At 30.7% G+C, this 23,344-nt stretch overlaps 2 long non-coding RNA genes across 3 annotated transcripts; both read left to right on the top strand.

Moving 5' to 3' along the window:
- Positions 1-5,368: 5,368 nt before the first annotated feature.
- Positions 5,369-7,557, top strand: LOC107893641 (uncharacterized). Its single transcript, XR_001682895.2, has 4 exons — positions 5,369-6,172; positions 6,266-6,376; positions 7,149-7,216; positions 7,315-7,557. It is a non-coding gene; the product is annotated as an uncharacterized lncRNA (long non-coding RNA).
- A 9,550-nt stretch (positions 7,558-17,107) lies between these two features.
- LOC121212412 (uncharacterized) lies at positions 17,108-19,972 on the top strand. 2 transcript variants are annotated; one of them, XR_005907533.1, is made up of 3 exons: positions 17,108-17,164; positions 19,117-19,204; positions 19,927-19,972. It is a non-coding gene; the product is annotated as an uncharacterized lncRNA (long non-coding RNA). The 2 variants fall into 2 exon arrangements; XR_005907532.1 differs by lacking the exon at positions 17,108-17,164 and adding an exon at positions 17,196-17,720.
- Positions 19,973-23,344: the final 3,372 nt, after the last annotated feature.

Here is a 23,344-nt window from a genome sequence, read left to right as displayed (position 1 = left end):
AAAATTAGCTCACGAAATTTTCACACACATATATTCACATGCTGTAAACACCAAAAATAATATTAAAATAATTTTACAGCCTCAAATTTGTGGTTCTGAAACCACTGTTCTAATTTAACTAAAACTGGGTTGTTACATGATATCATGGAATTATTCGTATTTATTGTTGAATTTTGAAATGGAATTAAAAGTTCAAACAAGTACATAGCAGGATTGAGTACAATCATCTTTTGCAAATAATGAATTGACGGATAAGACCATGGTTGGACAATGGCAGTATTTATATGTAAGACCATAGCTGGGCTATGGCATTCAAATAATAAGACCATAAATGGGTTATGGCACTACGAGCGTAAGACCATGGCAGGGCCATGGCAATTCATGTGTAAAACCATAGTCGAGCTATGGCACAAAGAAAATGATGTACTCATATCCATAAGTTGTTCTCAAGTTTGGAATGATAAGGTAAGTGTATTCATCAATATTCAAATAATTCAATAAGCTCAATGATATTATGAGATGATCCGAGGTAATACAAATCAGTACAATTATTAGTGAGATATACGAAAAGTAATTCATAGTGGATGTAATTATGCATGACTAACCTAATTGTGGTTATGTATTAGGCTATAGGTCGAATTGCAATTTACCTATGTATTAGTTATGCTTAATTAAATTGTGGATGATTTGGTAGTTAAACTAATTAGTTATACGAACTTACTAAGCTTAATTGCTTACTCGGTTTATGTTTTCGTGTTTTATAGTGATTCAGAAGCTCGCTCAATTCGAAAGTCATCAGAGATCATGTCACACTATCAAACCCTATTTTGGTATTTTGGACTTTACATTTTGGGTTAAATGGCATGTATAGGTGTTTTGGTTAAGGTAGCCTATATGATAGTTGTGTAATTAGCCAAATGATTTGGCTTGAGGATGATAAATGTTTTGATATGTAAATATGTATATATGGCCTTTTGTTATGTTATGTATAGTGGCTTTGTGAATGCCTTGCTAGGGATTGGTGTCTTGTGTAACAAATAGTTGAAATTGAGATAAGTATGCATGATAAGTTCTAGGCACAAAGTCTCATATATGAAGGTGACCTTTTAGGTAGACTTTGTAAGTATGTTTGATGTGTGTTAAAATGGTTAGGTGAATGTGCTTATGGATATTATGTTGTATGTGTGATAGTGCATGATATAAACTTGATATTAGTTGTCTTAAAGTGCCTATTTATAACATAGTTGTATGTGCATTGTTGAGTTTAGATTGGCACCACTTTGGGTGAGAAAAATGGCTTAGAAATTAGCCTATTTTTGTCCACATGGGCAGAGACACGGCGTGTGTCTCGGTCGTGTGTGACACATGGCCAGGGTACACAGCTGTGTGTCCCTTGATACCTCTTTTGAAGCAAGTCAATAACTTCACATGGCCTACCACACGGACGTGTGGCTTGGCCGTGTGGCACAAGTCAGTATACCCTCTAGTCTTCACACGACCTATCACACGGCTTGGCACACGAGCTTGTGAAGCCATTTACAAGGTACATAGCCTGGCACACGGGCGTGTGGTCTGGTAGTGTGACCCAAGTTAGAGAGTTATACGGGTTGGGACACGACTAGATGATCCCATTTCGAATGCCCACAAGGCCTGGGACACGGGCGTGTCTGTTGGCCGTGTGAGACACACGGCCTGGCCACACGGGTGTGTGTCCCCTACACTTTGAAAAATTTCCATGTTTTTCCAAAAATTCCTTGAGTACTCGGTTTAGTCCCGAACCATTTTTAATGTCTATTTTAGGACCTCAATGGCTCTTATTAGGAACTATATGAATGAGTTTGAAGGTTTTTAATTTGAATGAGAATTGTTTATAAAATGTTTGAATGATAGAGTTATAAGTTCGGTAATGCTTCATAACCCTGTTCCGGCATTAGATACGAGTTAGGGGTGTTACAGTGCCCATAACTATAGGCAGATTCCATCTATGACAGTCTTGCTATATAACTACAGCCATAGGCAAATTTCACCTGTAACGTTTTTGTTGTACATTCACAACTCATTTGTAGCTATTATTTGCAAACGTGTTGTGCATCCATAACCAGTGACAGATTTTACCTGCATTATTTTGTTATGTTAGCTAGAGGCAAATTCCATCTGCGAGGATTTTGCTATGTGTCCGTAGCCATTGGCAATTTATTTGCGAACTATTGGTGGTTAAACCACAATTCGGTGTGTTGGTGGTTGGTGTTCTGAAGAACTCCAATTGTGGTGTGTAGCGTGGGGCATGATCTTTTCTATTAACCGAAACTATATGGCATTCATAAAACATGTGCATGCAAACTGGATTTTCTAAGATGACATATATATATATATATACATATTCTGTATAACTTTATTTTGAACTGTCGTATAGAACTTAGGATTTGGGTTTTGTTTTTATATTGTATGACATTTAATTTAAATTTAAGGATTCCTAAATTTGATTATTAAGTAGTTAAGCATAAAAGCCCGATTTTTATAAAAAAAACATATGTAAATATCACTTTTCCACTACTAGGTTATAAATTTATTTGGACTAATAAATAAAATAAAAATTAACTAAGTTTTCAATGGTAATCACATTTTTCAAGAAAAATATTAGATTAGTCATATTTCTGTCAACTCATGAGTTTTTTTAAAAAATAAGCTAAGTTTTCTTCTAAGATAAAAAATGTTTTAAAATTTTATAAATTCTGTTAACTTTGCTATATCATCTCAGTGGTCGATGTAATCTCCTGAATTCAAGCCTAACCTCTAGGTTGGGTTGGGGAGGTTACAATAATGGTTATGAAATTATAGTTTAGGTGCCTGATTCGGCTACAAAAGTTTAAATACCTAACCAAAAGAAAGGTATAATTTGAGGATTGTTTATTCAATTAAGCCAAATAATTTAATATATATATATATGAGCACGAGTTTCAAAAAAACTTTTGAACCAACAAAAATACATTTTATTTTTCATCATATTACTACATTGGCATTTAGATATAATAATATATAATTTAGAATTATTAGTTAAAATTTGATGTAAAATAGAAGTTAAGATAATTATACATTTGAAAATAGTTATAATTTAATAGAAGTTGTGATAATTATACATGTAAAAATATAATATAATTATTAATTATTAATTAAAAATTTATGCTATTTTTAAAATAAATTTATTACTTAAATAGAACTTTAACCATGAAATATAGGAAATAATTATGATAATGTAATTATAATTACAATAATTAATCAAAAGGTTTTATGTAAAAAAATGTTAATTTTATTGATGTAAAATAGAGTTATTATGTGAATAGAATTCTAAGCATCTTAATAATCACACAATCAAAATGAAAGTTATATATCAAATAAAATTTAAGTTTAGCTTTATAAATAGCATCCTTATGTACATTTGGTCAAGTAGTATCTAAAAAAAAAAATAGAGATTATTAGCATTAATAAATTAGAATTACATTAAAAATTTGAAACATTAAAGTGATAGTTCTTCGAAAAGGCGATATTAAATTATATTCGAATAATAATGATATTGAAAAGAGATAGAAGATATTTTAATTGATGAGGGAGTAATTTTTATTATATTATGATATGAAAGAGCATTTTGGAGAAACAAATGGGTACAATTTTACTATTAATTACAATAAATTATTATTTTTCAGTTGATATTAATTATTTTTATTTGATATTAATTTTTTGCTATGATTAATTTTTTTTTTGGTGATCATTATTAGCATGGTTATTAATGTCAAACAAAATCTTTGAATGAGAAAAAAGAAAGAAAGAAAGAAAGAAAGCAAGATAGATAAAAAGGGAAATTATCATTATCAATAGTAGTTTATTAATAGTTAAATATTTAGATTTTTCAATTAGAATTTTATATGATTTTTTAATTTAGAATGATTTATTGTAATTAATCTTGTCTATGTTTTATAATTTTAATTTAAAATGTTGCATTTGTAATTAATTTTTGTAGGGAGATTTCGCTGAGAATGAGAGGCAATTATAATAAAAAGAAATTTCTTTACGAAAAATCCTATCATTATTTTTATTAAATGAATTTATATAATAAATAAAAAGTTAATCTTTATATTTAAATTATTATGATTCCACTACCAAAAATTGTAAATCATATTATTTTACTTTAAATGCTAAATTTATTATTTATATAATAAATAATTTTTCATTTATATATAATTTAGGCTATTTTATTTAAATAACTTGAAAAATAATTAATTACTTAAATAACCTTAATTCAAAAACATTTTTTTTGAATGAAAATGATCTAAAAGTCAAACTCAATTTATTGCATCTTTTAACACTAAATCATTGATGTCCGACACCTCTATTTTATCTATTAAAAAATAATTTTTAATAACTTAAAAAAAATCACTTAAATAACTTGAGATGAACAATAAAATTAGATTATGGAAATTAGATGGCAGACACCACTATTTTTTCTATTAAAAAATAATTTTTAGGGTTTTGAACATTAAATGGCCGACACTCATGTATTTTTTTTCAAAAGTTTTTTTTGGGTACTGGCACATTAATGGCCAGCACCCCTTTATCTAATTAAAAAATTATCTGACTAATTTAGCAATGTTTATTTGAATTATTATAAAAGATGAAAATCTTTAAAGCAGATTCTAATTTTATCCAAAAAAATCAAATTTAATTGTGCATATTAAATTTAAATTTAATAATAATGTGAGTAATGCGATAATAATTAACAATATGATAAGCCGTCCAATATTATTTTAAAATATAAAATATGTAATTAAACTTGGAAAATAAAAAAGATGAGAAAATGAGGGGTTAATGTTGCAATATTTCCATCCTTTTTGTTGGGTGACTTTGGGCCTTTATTGGCTGGCACCTCACACCCCAAAAAAATATTTTTTAAATAGATAAAGGGTTGTTGACCATCAGTGTACTAGCACCCTAAAAAAAGAATTTTGAAAAAAAAATACATGGGACTAAAAAAATCAGTTAATGGATTTAACAATTTTCATTTGCGTCAAAATTTCAAATTTTAAAAAGTTTAGATACTAAAAGTGATCTAATTAGAGAACAATGACTAAATCTACAACTTTATTCACAATATTGGAATAAGAGTAAAATTTAATCAAATGGATTTAATCGTTATCATTTGTGTTAATATTGAAATTTTAAAATGTGAAAAATATAAAAATAAATAAATTTTATTGATCTAAAAAATAAAAAGACTAAAATTAATCAAATTAAAGTATATAAACTAAATTTACAAGTAGCACATGGATTAATAATTAAAATTTTAGCTTAGAAAAAGAGATCTAAAATTACTGTGGAATACCTGTAAATGGTTTCATGGAAAATATTTTCATTGTTTTCCTATGTTTGTTTGGTGGAAAATGAACTCCCACCTTAAATCATTCTCCAAAACACGGGAAAATAAAGCCTGTTTTAAGGAAAATGTTTTACCATCTTTTTTTTGATAGGACATTTTCCAATCTTTCTCCTTTTCACATTCTAGCAAAGAAAAACCCTTTTCCCCTACCCCTTCATTACGGCCCCGACAGTGCTTGCCTCCAGTCAGCAACACTTCTCAGCACCAATCATCGGTGTTCATCTTTGGTCTTCCCCTTTTCCGCCTTTAGTTGTCAAAATCTGCACTGCACCAGTTGACAAACAAACCAAAAAATTCACCACCACTCTCCTAGCCTTGTCTTCTCTTCCTCCTATTTTACTCGTCCCTCCACCTGTTTTGGAGTAGAAGATGAGATTTCATTGTTTTCATTGGTTTTCTATGATTTCTTGCATCTGTTCTGAAATAGGTTTTTTAGTTCTTGGAAGAGAAATTGAGATTTCTTTGTTTCCATTGATTTTCATTGTTTCATTATCTGGTTTAAGAATTTGGTTATGATATGTTTATGTTAAGTTGGTTTTACTTTAAATGGTTTGTTGCAGCCATGTTAAGCTTGCTACTATGGCTTTGCTTATAATAGGAACCCAAGCTCGACCTAAGAAAGTAACCAAAGATGAATTGGGAAATGTAGCTAGGATGGCTACTACATTTACAGCCAGTGGTGGGAAATTCGATAGGAAATTGCCAAGAGAAAAGTCTGCTAAAAAATAAGAAAAGCATCGCAAGGTTGAACTACTGGGCTTCTTAACTTATGTTTCAATGTAAATATTTCTCATAAATTACATATCATTATCTAATATTTCCCTTTCTTTTGTTCAGTTTTTACCAGTTGTTGAAGGGTCAGGGATAGGCTCAAGGAAGGAGCAAACTGAAAATGTTCTAAACAAACTAATCTCTAAGCATTCGCATGAGATACTTAATGTTGACAAGGTAGGTTTGAGCCACGTATTTTGGTTAATTTGGTTGTAAATTCAATTTTTTGGTAATCTAAACCTTATTATTTTAGGGGAGGTGGGAAGGGGAGTTTTCTGAAATCAAGTTGTTACAATGTATAATGTGAAAAAGTGAAGAAAGGTAGAAATAGAAAGAATCTAGAAGGGAACTCATCATCAACTTCAAACAAGTTGAAACCCAAAAAACAACTTCATAAGAAGGGTGCAAAAAGGCAAGGCCTAATAAAGTTATTAGTTTCTAACATTTTGGTAAGCTTGTAGAGATTTGGGATATCAATTTTGTTAACAAGAAAGTTATTTGTACCAAATGCTCTATTGTTGAGATAGGTTTAAGTTATTACATTATTTGATCTGCTTATATTTGTTCAATGAGGTTTAGATAGAAAAAAATAGGTTGGATCTTGAGCATAGTAGTTTTGCTTCGGCTCGTTCGATTTTATCATTACCAATAGGATAATTATTCTGTAACCCCACAAACCTTAGCCTCATACTTCTCCATATAGCCATTTTACTGTATCTATTCCAATTGTTGCCACTATAGCTGAGATCTTTAAGCGAAATGGATTCACAATCCAGAAAGGTAACAGAAGCCTTTAAGTTTTTTTCTTAAATTACGGCCATAGTGAAATGCTATAACAAAGCAGAGGGCATTAAATCTGCAAAACAACATCCGTAACTTAAAATTTTCTTTGCTGTTTAACTACTTGCTTGGTATGTTATTGATTCTAATTGTTTGGCAATGAAAACAGGGATAATGACATCAATTATACTCAACACCCTATAAGATTGAAAAGGTCGTGGGATCAAGAAAGCTAAGGTTAATTAGTTGTCTTGCTTGTAAAGCATCCTAATTGGCAAGTCCTTGTTGTTTATATGTCTAATTCTCTGTTTTTCTTTATCTTTGTTTTTTGGAAGATTGAGATTGTGGTGGGAAAAGCTAAGAAACTTGGTGCCATCAATGCAGTTGTAACCCCAAAGAAAGCTGTTGATTAGCAGGCGTAGATATTAAAGAAAAGTAGTAGCATTGGAAATTCACTACTTGTATAACATCACGGATGACCTATCCATGAAGTAGGAGATAGTGGAGTTGAACCTTTCTATCTCTGTGTGTATGTGTGTTTGTTCTTTTATCAGTCTTTTATAATCTTCGGGTATCAATCTATTATACAGTTTGCACAGAAATTTTAAAAAAGGATGTTATTTTGTAAATATCATTTTGAGCACAGACGCATTGTCATCTCAAATTCAATACTACAATATGATATCATCTAAGTCGAATTCATATAGAAACAAGTATTGCTATTCTCTTAGCACTTTCTATATTAAGTAGAAAAGTGAGAATAGTTATGGCAGAGGATTAATATGTTTACATCGGTATTAATAAACTCAATTAAATAATAAAAAAATAAAAAAATCTAAAATATGTGTTAGGATCAACCCGATTAAGCAACGAATAAGAAAAAAAATAGCGAAATAAATTGAGAAATTGAACACACAAATTTAATGTAGAAAAACTCTTCCAAAGAGAATAAAAAACCACAGGCTAAGATAATTTTACTATAATGGCAAAAGAACGAAGAGTACAAAAGATGGAGATAAAGACTAAACCCCAAAAGCCGAAAATAAAGAACCCTCAAAACGTAAACACAAAATTCTCTAAATGTGTTATGAGTTCTAATATCTAATGGGTGTCTATTTCTAAAGTTGTAAAAGAGCCTATTTATAGGTTAAATTCATAGGCCAAATAATAATAAAATAATCTAAACTAATCAGTGTTTGATTGAAACAAGTAAACAGAGTTTGACTGAAAGATTACTTTTCAAATTTGACTGAAAATAGAAGTCATATTTAACAAATCTCCACCTTGACTCATATTTCCACAACGCCATCTTTGCCAAAGCCCGTCACGAGCCTATCTTGAACTATGTAGGGAATTAACTGAGTCGAATTTGTGCTTAGAAACTGGAAGACTTCTAGCCTTCGACTTGTACACTGTCAAATCAAAACTAACCCGGGTCTGATTTTCACGAACACAATGCCCTAACTTTTAAAAACCTGCATCCAAAAGAGAACCTCTCTTCAACGAAACGGTCATACCTTTTTCCCTCCAATGACCAAGTTGCCACCACTCCAAATGAGTTGACTTCAACTCCGTAACGGACGAGGGACGTCCGATTTCACCGGTCACTGTAGAACCTTCCAGAATATAAAGACTGCTGGTTCTTTTACCTTTTAACAAAACGAGAGCTCCATGAGATACTTTAATGCCGCTCGACTCGATGTTAATTCTGCATCCTTTCAAGTTTAAAATACTTGACATCTGAGAGTGTCCTAATCGTCCCATCGTGCATCTTAATTTTAACAGTACCAATACCAATTACCTTACTGGATGAATCATTTCCCATGCGCACAACTCCACCTTCAACCGAACTATATGTGGAGAACCATTCTCTATTGAGACACATGTGGAAAGAACATCCTGAATCTAAGATCCACTCGGACGTGAGCTTGGAGTTATCGCTCGTTGACACTAACAAGAAATCATCACCATTTTCAACGGTCAAATTAGCACCAGCTACATCTTCCTCGTTACTCTCAGCAGCTCTTTTATTTCGCAGTTTATAACAATCTGCTTTGACGTGACCTAACTTTTTACAATAATGACACATTTTGTCTCGTTTCTTTGATGCTACCAAAACGGAAGCTTTCTTATCTGTCTTGCTATCCAAATGAAGATCATTGTCGAGTTTGTCTCTACTTAACAAATGACCCTTCATATCTTCAAACAAGAGTTTATTTTTTCCATAAATCAAGGTCTCCCTGAAAGACTTGTATGAATGAGGTAAAAAGCACAATAATAGCATAGCTTGATCTTCATCATCAATATGAACCTCAACGTTTTTTAAATCATTTAAAAGAGTAATGAATTGACTGATGTGATCTCTAAGAAGCTCACCTTCGTTCATGCGGAACGTAAATAGACGTTGTTTCAACACTAAACGGTTAACCAGAGACTTAGTCGTATAAAGAGTTTCTAACCTTTTCCACAAGACAGATGAGGTCTTCTTCATCAATACCTCCTGCAATACCATATTCGCGAGGCATAGCTGGATTGCAGACAAAGCCTTCTCATTAAGCTCTTCCCATTCTGTTATATTTAGATTCTCAAGCTTTCCCGGTAACAACCTTTTTTAAATCGGATTGAACTAGAATTTACATCATCCGAACTTGCCACAGATTGAAATTTGTCTCACCATCGAACTTCTCAATTTCAAACCTTGTTGTTTTCATCTCTAAATGAGCTGATCCATGAAAATTGAACTAGCTTTGATACCACTTGTTAGGATCGACCTGATTAAGCAACGAATAAGAAAAAAAATAGTGGTAAATTGAGAAATTGAACACATAAATTTAACGTGGAAAAACCCCTCCAAAGAAGATAAAAAACCATGAATAAAGATAATTTTACAATAATGACAAAAGAACGAAGAGTACAAAAGATGGAGATAAAGACTAAACCCCGAAAACTCGAAAACAAAGAACCCTCAAAACGTAAACACAAAATTCTCTAAATGTGTTATGAGTTCTAATATCTAATGAATGTCTATTTCTAAAGTTGTAAAAGAACCTATTTATAGGCTAAATTCATAGGTCAAATAATAATAAAATAATTTAAACTAATCAGTGTTTAATTGAAACAAGTAAACAGAGTTTAACTGAAAGATTATTTTTTAAATATTATTTTTTAAATTTGACTGAAAATAGGAGTCATATTTAACAATATGTTTGTTTAATTGAAAATAACTTTTATAACATATTTTAAGAAAATCTACCATACAACAGAAAATAATTTACATAAATTCATCTAAATACAAAAAAGTTTTAACTTTTTAAAAAAAATAAATTATTTTTTAGAAGTCATTAGAAACTAAAATTAAGAAGTAATGAAAGCAAAGACGAAAGTAGGGACCCATGGAAGGCATTATTGAAGATGAAAAGCTCTTTCAACTTTTTTGCTTGCTGTGTAATGAAGCAGCCCATGTGCTTGTGGTTGTGCTTGTTGATCCAATATGATGCTTATTGGATTGAAAGAGATACCAAAATTCGTGTCGTGGCGTACCATCGGTTTTTCATAATTGGTGCGCCACTTTGACCAAAATAAAATAAAACATTTGCTTCATTCAATCTAAACTAAATTACAATTTTTCATTTCACCAAAAAAGAATTATAATTTTTCAAATTTTCTTTTTTATTTTTAAAATTTTAAACTTTAGATTTATTAAACGTGATGTATAAATTAACTAATAAAACTCAATAGAATATAAGCTAATAGAGGAATAAAAATTATCCTAAGTTCATCACCTATAGAAAAATAATAGATGATGTCGGTTGAATTTTAACTCGATTGGTTTGGATATTGTTGTCAATGTAAGAGGATGTGGGTTCGGGAATGTTATAGCGCATTATCCTCCTAATTATGAGATTGTTAAAATAATAATAATAGTAATAGAGGATAAAAAAATAATATATATTTATATTATTATAAAATTTTTAACTGAATTGATACCAATTTAGAATGATAAAAAAAATTTATTTCATTTTAACATACATATAAATGGTATAAATATTATTTAACATAATATTTTATTTTTTTAGTAATTATCTCTAAAATTTATAATTATTTCATATGAAAACTACCAACTTGATATGCAATTTTTTTCTTAAAAAAATTATTTTTTTCTATATTTTCTATTTTTAGTTTTTCACATTGAATAAGGGTGTACAGAAATCTTACATAAATTAATTGTCAATTTAGTTATAGATTGCACGCCAATATGGTTTATCTAATAATATTAACGCTACATTACTAAATTAGTAATTAAATTTATAAATATATTACTAGTTGTTTTTTAAAATAAAAGAAATAATAATTTAGTAATGTTTATTTGAATTATTATAAAAGATGAAAATTTTTAAAGTAAATTCTAATTTTATCCAAAATAAAATCTAATTTAATTGTACATATTAAGTTTAAAATAATTTTAAATTTAATAATAATGTGAGTAATGCGATAATAATTAACAATATGATAAGTAGTCCAATATTATTTTAAAATATAAAATATGTAATTAAATTTGGAAAATAAAAAAATGAGAAAATAAGGAGGGGTTAATATTATAATATTTTCATCTCTTTTGTTGGGTGACTTTGAGTCTTCATTGGCCGGCACCTCACACCCTAAAAAAGAATTTTTTAAAAACTTACATGAGGGTTGGTTATCTAGTATTCAAAACCTCCAAACTTATTTTTTTTTAATAAAAGAAATAGTGGTGCCGGCCATCTAGTCTTCATAACCTAAATTTATTGTTCATCTCAAATTATTTAAATAATTATTTTTAAATTAGAGTTATTTACAAAATTAATTATTATTCTTTGAATTATTTGACTAAAATAGCTTATAATTTATATAATCTAATTTAATAAAGCACGTAGTTGATCACGTGTTCTCAATCTCATTTAATCACGTCTGCCTACCAAACTTTTCATATATTCTCTCACTAATGATTAATGAAAAGATGATGTTGCTGAACCATAAAAACAAAAAGAATTACACTTTGTCACAATATATATATATATTACTTTTAAAAATTAGAGTTTCGTCTTTATATTTTTATTTTTAAGAATTTAATATTTTTTATTTTTTAAATTTTAAAATTAAGTTTGTTAACACTGTTAATTTTATTAAATTTATTGATGTAAATTTTTTAAATAAAAAAAGAATCTATTTACTAGTCATGTAATTAAAATTGATGTAATTAATACGAACAATACAATATTAAGTGTTGAATATAAATTTTAAATTTTGAAAAATTAAAAAATTATATAAATTAAATTCCAAATTTGGAAGAATACAAAAAGTTATATAATATAAAGATAAAAGGAGATGTTGAATAAAGACATACATAAAAGATTGAAAAGGCAGTGAGGTAGGTAGTATCTACTTTACTAAAAACGTTTAAAAAATGATGAATTAAATATTTAAAATTCACAGTTTGGTTCGGAAAGCATTAGTAGTCAATTTTATTTCTTTCCGGTCAACCTTTGTTAGGAGCATTATATTGAATTATATAAAATATTTACACTTTGGTCTCTAACTACATTCTTCTTCTCACTGTAGTTTTTAATGGTTTTTTTAGTTTACTTTAATACTTAATATTATCAAATATTTTTCCGTTCAGTCCACGTTTTTGGTTAGTCCTTTGACATATTAAAACAAAAACCTTGTTGAAACATACTACCAATCATAAATTGCTCATATATATGTTGATGTCAGGGTAACATTATCATTTTAAAAGAAATTTAAAATATAAAAAATTAAAAAATACATATAAAAATAAATATAAAATTATAAATATATAATTGTTTTAACATTTTGAAAATATGTTAGAACTTTTCACATACAAATTATAAAAAAAAAATTTAGAAATAGCAAAAGATTGTAAAAAGTTATTAAAATTTGAAAGAAAAAAAAAAGACAATAAAAATTATTATATGTTTATATTCCCAAATCACATTTAAAATATTAAAATTGTGATATAAAAATTGTATATCATAATACAATAATTTTTTATAAAAATATATATTTTAAAAAATATTTTAATAAAAATTGGATAAATTTTATATATCAAATTTTTAATATTTTAAAATAAAATAAATTTTAGTACTTTACCAGTGCTACTGACTACATGTTTATTTGATTTGGTTCCCTATTTAGTGTTTGGAGTAATCTTCCTTCATCTATCCTCATGCACATTGCTCTTTTTTATTTTATACCAAAGTTTTTTAGAACGGTCAAAATATTCAACAATAGTTTTAAATAATTTGGTCTACAAACAAAAAATTTATCTTGAGATAGTAAAAAATTATTTGGAATAATTAAAAATATTTAAATCAGTATTTAATTGAAATAACATTATTTTTCCTTATTTAAATAATTTCAAAAAAAAATATCTAATTTTATCACCTAAAAAGATTTACCAAATATAAATTCCAATTGATTGAATTACAAAACAATTATCATTCGTAGTATCCTTTCAAGAGATAACAGTCTCATGTTCAAGCTCTAGTAGATGTGATTTATAAAATGGGAATAAATTATATTATGGTCATACTAAAAAGCATAGTTTTTAGGAACCAATAAAATAGTGTCATGTCATTAATTTTCAAATATAACAAAGTATTATTATATACTCATATATATATATAATATCTTCCCCAACGTAACTTAACTTCAAATAAAATTACTTAAAATAATTAATTTTTTAAATTATAAACAAACATCTTTTCTTCTCTTACAAATTTTAATCATTTTGTGTTTTTTTCCATAAGTTAATATTTTTTTATTTTTGTGCAACTAATTTTTAAAAAAATAGTCATTTTTGTGTAATTTTTTCCATGCCATCGACACATAATTTCGGTAATTATTTTACCCACAACCTTGAACCTTAAACCCCCAAGGTTTAGGGTTTGGGTTTGGGGTTCAAGGTTCAGGGTTCCAGTTTAATGTTTAATGATTAATGATTTGGAGTTACGGGATACGAGTTTGGGGTTCATGGCTTGGTTTAGTGTTCAATGATTTGGGGTTATGAGTTTGGGGTTCGAGTTTAGGGTTTGAGATTCTAGGTTTTAGGTTTAGGGTAAAAAAATTACTAAAATTTTGTGTCAATGACATGAAAAAAATTGTTGAAATATCATTAAATAATTAGAAATGGACCATGAATAATGTGGTTGGAAGGGTTCATAAAATAATTTCTCTATGGATGAGTGTATAATAATAATTTCATGTCTTTAAAATTTGATGATATGTCAAAATTATATTGGTGCCTAAAAACCTTAGCTTTTAAGTTCATCCTAATATAAGTTATTCCCTTAAAAAATTTTAAAAATATTAAAATTTCTAAAATTTTTTAAAATTTTTAGTAAATTTTAGTATTGTTTTATTTTTTTCAAATTTTAAAAGATTTTAAGGTTTTTTCGAATGATGATATGTCATGACATCATCGTATGACACGTAACAACATATGATTGGTTAGATATCCTAGTCGTTAGCTTTTAATGTTCAAAAGACTGAACTGAGAATGTCTGATAACTTTAAAAACTGAAGTGGGCCAAAAAACTTTAAGGACCAAAGTGGAAATTTTGATGTGCTACAGGGGCTAAAGTGTGCTTTAAGCCAAAATATTTTTATATAGATAATAGTTGGAGTTGAACAAGTTGTTTTATTTATTTTTTGTAGTAAAAAAATTAGTAATTATTTGTAATTTTATGTTATGATCACTCAAGTTTAAAAAGTTACAAAATGATTATTGAACTACTCGAAGTTTTTATTTATTAATGGAGATTTAAAAAGATAATATGAAAATGCATGTCTAGGATTGGTTCTTTGAAAGACTTGATATTTAAGCATGCCGAGTGCACCACCTCTTTTTTAGGGTTAGCTACCTGGTGCATTGTTTTATTGTATTTTTTATTAGACTGTATAAACTTTTGTTTTAGGTTTTATTAGATTCTTACCGTTTAACAAAAGTTGATAATTTTCTAATTCTAATTCTATTTCTTGATAGAAAATGAAAACTCTCATCAATGTTGTGGAAGTATGGACTTATGTGCTGTGATTTCTAAAGTCAACATGGTTGATTCAAATCCAAGAGAACGGTGACTTGATACAGGTGCCACACGTCATATCTGCTATGACGAATACTCTTTTTCTAAGTTGGAACCTTGTTAAAATGGGGAGAAACTCTATATGGGCAATGCTGCAACTTTTAAGATCAAGGGAAAGGGTACAATGGTCTTGAATATGACTTTTGGCAAAGAACTCAAGCTTCAAAATGTGTTGTATGTGCCTGACATACGCAAGAACCTTGTTTCTGGAACACTCCTTAATGTACACGGCTTTACGATGGTGTTTGAATCCTAGAAGCTAGTTTTGTCTAAGGGGGAATGTATGTAGGAAGGGGATATGTATTAAATAACATGTGGAAACTTAATGCAATCTCTTTAAAAACAAAGCAATGAATAGAAATGTCACTTCTTCCTTTGGTTATATGCTTGAGTCATTTGATTTATGGCATGGTAGGCTCAGACATGTTAATTATGATACTTTACGTAGATTAATTAACTTGGAGCACATTCCTTCATTTAACATTAATTATAAACATAAATGTGAAACTTGTGTTGAGATAAAATTAACAAGGTCTTCATTTCAAACTATTGAAAGAAGCACAAAACCACTTGACCTAATACATAGCGATGTTTGTAACTTAAAGTTTGTTCAAACGAGATGAGGGAATAAATATTTTATTACCTTCATTGATGATAGTACAAAATATTGTTACATGTATTTGCTTAAGATCAAAGACTAAGCTATAGAGAAATTTATTCTCTATAAGCAGGAAGTTAAAAAACAACTTAATAAAAAGATTAAGATGGTGAGAAGTGATCGTGGTGGTGAATATGTTGAACCATTCAGTGAATACTATGCACAACATGGTATTATTCATGAAGTGACACCACCATACTTTCCTCAATCAAATGGAGTAGCTAAGAGGAAAAATCAGACTTTAAAGGAAATGATGAACGTATTGTTAGGAAGCTCTAGGTTATCAGAAAACATGTGGGGAGAAGCTATTCTATCAGCTAATTACCTTTTAAATAAGGTTCCCTGCAAGAAAAGGGACAAGACACTTTATGAGTTATGGAAATACAGAAAACCTTTCTACAACTACTTGAAAGTGTGGGGGTGTCTTGCAAAGATAATGACTCTGTTACCAAAGCAAATGAAAAGAGGTCCTAAAACAGTGGATTGCATTTTTATTGGCTATACAAATCATAGCCATGCATATAAGTTTCTTGTGTATGAATCGAAAAATCCTAACATCCACAAGAATACTATATTGGAATCAAAGAGTGCTTCATTCTTTGAAAATATCTTCCCTTGTAAAGCTAGGAATGTTGATTCAAGTTCAAAAAAATGAATTTTAGAGACTATAGATGAAAATAGTCTTGACATTGAAACTGAGATAGAGCCAAGAAAGAGTAAACGAGCAAGGGTAGAAAAGTATTTCGGATCGGATTTTCTAACCTTTATGCTAGAGGCCGAACCTCAAACGTATAATGATGCTATACTATCATCCGAAATCACCTCATGGAAAGATTCTATTAAAAGTGAAATTGATTCCATCATGCAAAATCATATATGGGAATTAGTGGATCTGTAACATCCTGATTTTGGACCTAGTCAGAATAGTGGTTGTAGGACCACAAATCCGACATTAAAAAAATTTATTGTATTATTATTATTTTATTATTATTATTTTAATGTCTACAATATGATACTAAAGTTTTGTGAAATTTTCATAAATAAATTTCCTCGTTTGGGCACTCAATTTAGTCAAAAGGACTAAACTGTAAAAAAGTGCAAAACTTGAGTACTAGAAGTTGTAGGTATTAAATAACTATAGAATTTTTAGTGGAGGTCCTTATGTGATAATTAGCCCATTAATAAGTTAGTGGAAGATATTTGTTTGGTATTTTTTAAATTAGTTTGAAAAGAAAAGGGCAAATTAGTAATTAAATCAATAAAGGTATAATAAGACAAAACAGCAAAAGCTATCATCTTTATTTCTTACCTCTTCCACCGAAATGAAAAAAAAATGGCAGCCATGGATGAGCAAACATTCGGCCAAGCTTTGGAACTTGGTAGGTGAGTGGTTTTTTCCTCGTTTTTAATAATTTCTATGTTTTTGGAGTCGTGGTAACTCGATTTAGCTATCTCGTACCTTCGTTTTCAAAACTGTTAAAATTTTTGAATTTTTCCATTATTGATAAAGTGTGTATTGATAATTGATGACAGAAAATACATCATTATTGTTAGATAAACAACATTTGTAAAGTGATTTTTGATAGAAATGTCAATTAGGGACTAAATTGAGAAATGTGATAAATTGTGTGGTAAAAGTGTGAATATGTGAAAAATACAGGTTGTTGTAAGTATGATAAATAGTCAACTACGCTTGGATAATAATAAAATTTGATTAAAATCGATTTACGAGCATAGGGGTAAAATCATAATTTTTGTAAAAGTCTAAGGGCAAAATGGTCATTTTGCCAAAGTATAAATTATGGAATGTATTGGTTAATGTGATGATTTAAAGTAGTGAATTTTATCATTTTAGATGAAGAAACTGAGATTCGGGCTTAAACCGGAAAGTACGAGGTTATGGACTAAAATGATGTAATTAGTCGAAATTGCATTCGAGGTAAGTTTGTGTGACTAAATAAACATATTATCCATGTTATTGTTAATATACTTGAAATCTATCTTGCTATAATTGTATTGAATTATATGTTTATGGAGTTAGGTATGAGAAAGTGATGCCAAGAGTTAATAACACTCATGTGATGATAGAATACATTAGAAATTTGATGGAATATGATATTCCATTGAAACGAGTAAGTCGTACGTAAATAATGCAAATATAATGTTACCTTGTATTGTACAATTAGTATGGTCTGAATTTTTTACTTGCGTTGTGAATGCAAATTATGAGAATTTACGTAGCAATAACTCCCGGTTGAACTTTAGGAATAGATTAAGATATTCATGCCATGACATTGGGTGATATGTGTGCTAGTGTAAGACATGTTTGGGACATGCATCGGCCACATTATGAGAGCCAGTGTAAGACATGTTTGGGACATGCACGGCCTCGAGATATACAAGCTAGTGTAAGACCTGTTTGGGACATGACGTTAGCTTGTTGTGTGTCAGTGTAAGACCTGTCTGGGACATGGCATCGACTTTCATGTTTATATTAGTGCATTAAAAATTTGATGAACTAATTTTAACGTTTGTGAGCCCAATTGCAAAAAGAGACTAAATCGCATAAAGTGCACAAGTCTTGATTTGATAGCTAAAGGTGTTATTTTATTAGAGAGTCAAAATTGGGGTATTTTAAAGGGCAATTACACCCTTAGACAATAGCTTGGCCGGCCATGGGAGACAAATTGAAGAGAAGGTCAAAATTAGGTAAAGCTTAGGTCATCAATTTTGACTAGTTGTATTTTTAATAAAACAGAAGGAAAAGCTATCATATTTTTTCTCTTCCTAGCCAAAAATATCAGCCATTGTAGGGGTTTGAAAGCTTCAAAAATTTCAGCAACTTTGAGCCCTCTCAAGTAAGTGATTTTGATAGTTTCTCTTAATGATTTTTTTTTACATTTTTGAGACCCTAGAAGCTTGAGCTTTCAAATGAGGGGTCTATTTTGCAAAATGATTAAGAATTTAAGGTTTTTACATGAATGGATTTGTGATGTTTGCTGAGTTTTTATGGAAGAATATGAGTCTTAGTTGTGTAATAGAGAACTTTTGTGAAAGGTGTTAGCATGAAAACACCTAAAGGGACTATTTTGCATAAGTTGCAAAATAAGTGATAAATGTGTGAAATAGAGAGAATTTGGGGTTGCTATAAGAGTAAAAAGAGTTTAGCTAAGCTTAAGATGTGAAGAAATTCGATAAAAATCGATTTTCGAGCATAAGGGTAAAATGGTCATTTTGTCAAAGTCTAGGGGCAAAATGATCATTTTACCAAAGATGTGAATTGTCGATTGCTTAATTCTATTTAGTGACTAAATAAGTACATTTTGCTATTATAGATCACAAATTGCCAAATTCAAACCTAGACAAGGGGAAAACCAAGCAAATCGACGAATCCGACTAGTCGTGTACATTTTATAATCCGAGGTAAGTTGTATGTAAATAATACAACTATATTGTTAATGTATGTGTTGAATTGTACTTGAAATTAATATAGCATGAATTGCTTGATTTTGGAATTGAGAAAGCATGATGATAATAGAGATAGCAGAGTTCTCATTTAAACTTAGGAAATAAATCAGATATTCATGCCATGACATATGGGTTATTGTGGGCTAGTGTAAGACATTTCTAGGACATGCATCGTCCACACTATGAGAGCCAGTGTAAGACCATGTCTAGAACATGGCATTGGCATTGAGACGGGTGCTAATGTAAGACATGTCTGGGACATGCATCGGCCTCGAGACGTAAGCCAGTGTAAGACATGTCTGGGACATGCATCAGCTACGAGATGTGTCAGTATAAGACCATGTCTAGGACATGGCATCGGTAACTTACCCCATGTTTGAGGCTTATGGAATATCTGATAGTGTTCCGAATGGTTCGACGGTGAAAGTAATGATTTTAGCTTAATGAAGAAAAGTATAACTGTGTTGTGAGTGGTACAGGTACCTAATTGGTACGTATGAGATATGAGCTCTATATACATGATTTGTGATTTGTATGGACGGTAATGAGTAAGTTATACTTATGCCTACCTTGGTATTATGAGCATGGTGATTGTTGATATATTGTTGTTGTATATTACTTATATGCAACTTACTAAGCTTTTATGCTTACTCCCTTTCCTTTCCATTTCCTTACAGTGTAGCCTAACTAGCTCAAGGATCACCAGAAGTTAGAGATATCGATCACACTATCAGCCGAAGCATTCGGTATAGTTGGATTTATATTTTTGAATATAGCATGTATAGGGTCTTAGACTTTATTATTTTGTGTCTTTGAGAATTGGCCAATTGTAATGAGTCGGGTTGGAAACCCTTCATTTTGTATTAAGCCTTGAATGATGGCTAAGACTCATTTTGATTTATGAAAGATGTATTGTCATGGTTAAATGAATGTCTATTGTGGCTGATTTGATTATAGAAATTGTGCTTGTCTTGATATTGGTTGGTATTTGCATGGAACTAGGTATGTAAGGGTGGCAATGAGGCTTGGAAAATAGCCTTATATTGTCCACACGGGTAGACACACGGACGTGTGTGACACACAGTTTGCCCCATGGGTGTGTAGTTCAACCGTGTGTCCCCTGTACGTAAAAATTTCAAGTCAATATGCATAGTAGTAAACACATGGGCAGAGACACGACCGTGTGTCTCAGCCGTGTGAAGGACACGGCCTAGTACACAGGCGTGTGTTTTAGCCGTGTGACATTTTGAGCATGCTGACGTCAGAAACAGAATGTCCATGTTTTTGCACACGGGATAGGACACGGTCGTGTCGTGGCCGTGTGAGGGACACAAGCTCTTGACACGGGCGTGTGTCGAGCTGTGTGAAACCCCCTGTAGGCGTGAATTAGAAATTAATTCTACACGGGTGTGGGATACGAGCATGTCCCAGGGTGCTTAGGCCGTGTGAGCCATATGGGCCAGCAGCACGACCATGTCGAAATGGTCACACGGGTGTGTTACCCTTCCACACGGGCATGTGCCCTATTTTAAAGGCAAATTTCCTAAGGTTGGTTTAAGGACCCAAATTGGTCCCGAATAGTTTTCAATGATCAATTTGGGGCTCGTAGGTCTATAATAAGAAGTTTAAAGTAGAAATAGAAATTTTTTTAATTTGGACCGAGTCTCGATGACTTGAGATTGGTTGTAAGCATGAGATCAAGTTAGGTAATGCCTTATACTCCGCCCCTGCGTGGGTTACGGGTGTAGGGTGTTACATCCTCAGCTCGTGTAACTCTCTGTTTATGACGTCATCAACAAATTAGGGTCACACGGCCAAGCCACACGCCTGTGTGCTAGGCCGTGTACTTCACACGGCTGAGACATACGGCCGTGTCTCTGCCCGTGTGGCTAAGAAAATGGATATTTACCGAGCCATTTGTCACCCTCAATTTCACACTCATATACACACTTTCAATGGCACTCAACATGGCGCAATCAAACTACCAACACAACATAATCAAGGCTAAAATATAACAAAATGATTAATTATTATTCATAACAAAACTGTCCACTTGAGTCATAGTCACTAAATTATTTATATCTTAAGCTACAGAACTTTAAATTAAGACCCGTTAATTTTCCCTGAAACTAGACTAACATATCTTCTTATGATAAAATTTTAAGAATTTTTTGTCTAACCAATAAGTACATTTTATTCTTTAAAGTCTCCCCTGTTTCGTTATCCGACAGTTTCGACCCCTCTACACTAAAAATTAATTATCTCTTAGTACGAGATTCAGATGATGTTTCCACTTGTTTCTATTGAAAATATACTCATTAAAGAATTAAAAATATAAATTTAAACCCCCAATTATTTTAATACAATTTTTAATGATTTTATAAAGTCAGAATAGGTGAACCCAAAATCGTTCTGACCTTATCTCACAAAAATTCAAATATCTCATAATATAAAATTGTTTTGCTTACACTGTTTCTTCTATATGAAACTAGACTCAATAATATTTAATTTCATATCTTATTTAGTCTCTAATTCAATTTCCAAAATTTTTGGTGGATTTTTAAATTTATACTACTGCAGCTGTCCAAAACTATTTTAATGCCAATTTTACTCTTTCATGATCTCCTTGTACTAACTTTCATTAACAAACCATTTAATCTCAACATAATCATCAAGCATTAGCACATGGCATGGATAGATAGGCTTACAAGCCATAACCAATATAAGCCACATCTCGTGGCTATACACAATAAATCAATCTAATTTAACATCTTTGGCCAAATTATAAAAAAAACACATATCATATTAACTAAGTTCCTATACATACCACTCACTCAAAGACACTCAAGGTTTATTAATACCCCAAAGGTGATAGTTTGATAATGTGTTGCTACCTCCGACGATTTTCAACCCCGAGCCAACCTGACAACACTAAAGGAAATGGAAAGGAGGGAGTAAGCTTTAAAGCTTAATAAGCCCTTATGAAAATAATAAGCATTCCATGTCATTCCATTACTTAAATCAAACATGTAATCACAACATAACATATATCATTAGCATCTTATGAGTATATATATACATACTTTCCATTCAATAGTCTTATCAGACATTTATCTTCCCATGTCGTGGCTTATAAATGCATAATTTGCATTTTACGTCATGCTCATTATTCCTTCAAACATAATTCACCACAAAGTCATCATAATCATAACTTTCTCATGTACACCCTTACCACATGTTCATCAATCGGATTCATCACGTAATTATACCTCATGAATATAAATTTATACTTACATGGTCATTATAGAATTCATTCTCGAATACATAACTTTCTTCCCACATATTTAATCACATACAAAGTTCATTTCCCATGGGTTTAGAGTACATACCTATACACATTCGTAGTATAGTATACAAACATACCTTCATTAATAGGTCCTTCTCGGCACTTTCATTTCATCATCCATTGCATTACTAGTTGAACACTCGGAATACTATCGGATAAGCAAAAAACTTGCATATAAGTGTCACATATACATACGTAGCCAAAGCTACCTCATTACATAAAACGTTCGAAAAGGAGCTACTCACGGGCTTGCTCATATAAGCTATTGATCAAGGTGTAACTACACGGGCTGCTCACACAAGTTGTCAGGTATCCGACCCACTCAATTATTAGCTAGCCATCGGTAGGACACACAAGACCATTGCTCGGAACCCAACTACATGTATCGTATCCATTATGAACCCGGACCAGCTCAACGAGTTCGGATGCTCGCATCCATAATGAACCTCGACCAACTCAATGAGTTCGAATGCCTCATATGTATCACGAACCCAGACCAACTCAATGAGTTCGGATTTCTCACTTCCTAGTGACATGTCACTTGTATCCTAGACTATTCCTAAGGTTCAAATGGGATTTTTCGATACCACATCTCTGTGAAGCTTACTCAAAGTGTCGATCTCACTATCCATAGTACCAATTGCCCATTCATAGCATAACAAGGCATAACTCAAATAGCAAATAAGCTTTTAAGAATTTACATAACACATATCACATATTTCATATATCACTTGTCATGAATCATCATT

This window comes from Gossypium hirsutum, chromosome A13 (assembly GCF_007990345.1).
Source record: "Gossypium hirsutum isolate 1008001.06 chromosome A13, Gossypium_hirsutum_v2.1, whole genome shotgun sequence".
Lineage (NCBI taxonomy): Eukaryota > Viridiplantae > Streptophyta > Magnoliopsida > Malvales > Malvaceae > Gossypium > Gossypium hirsutum.
The sequence above is the reverse complement of the archived record's forward strand: the minus strand, read 5'-3'. Positions and strand labels throughout refer to the sequence as shown.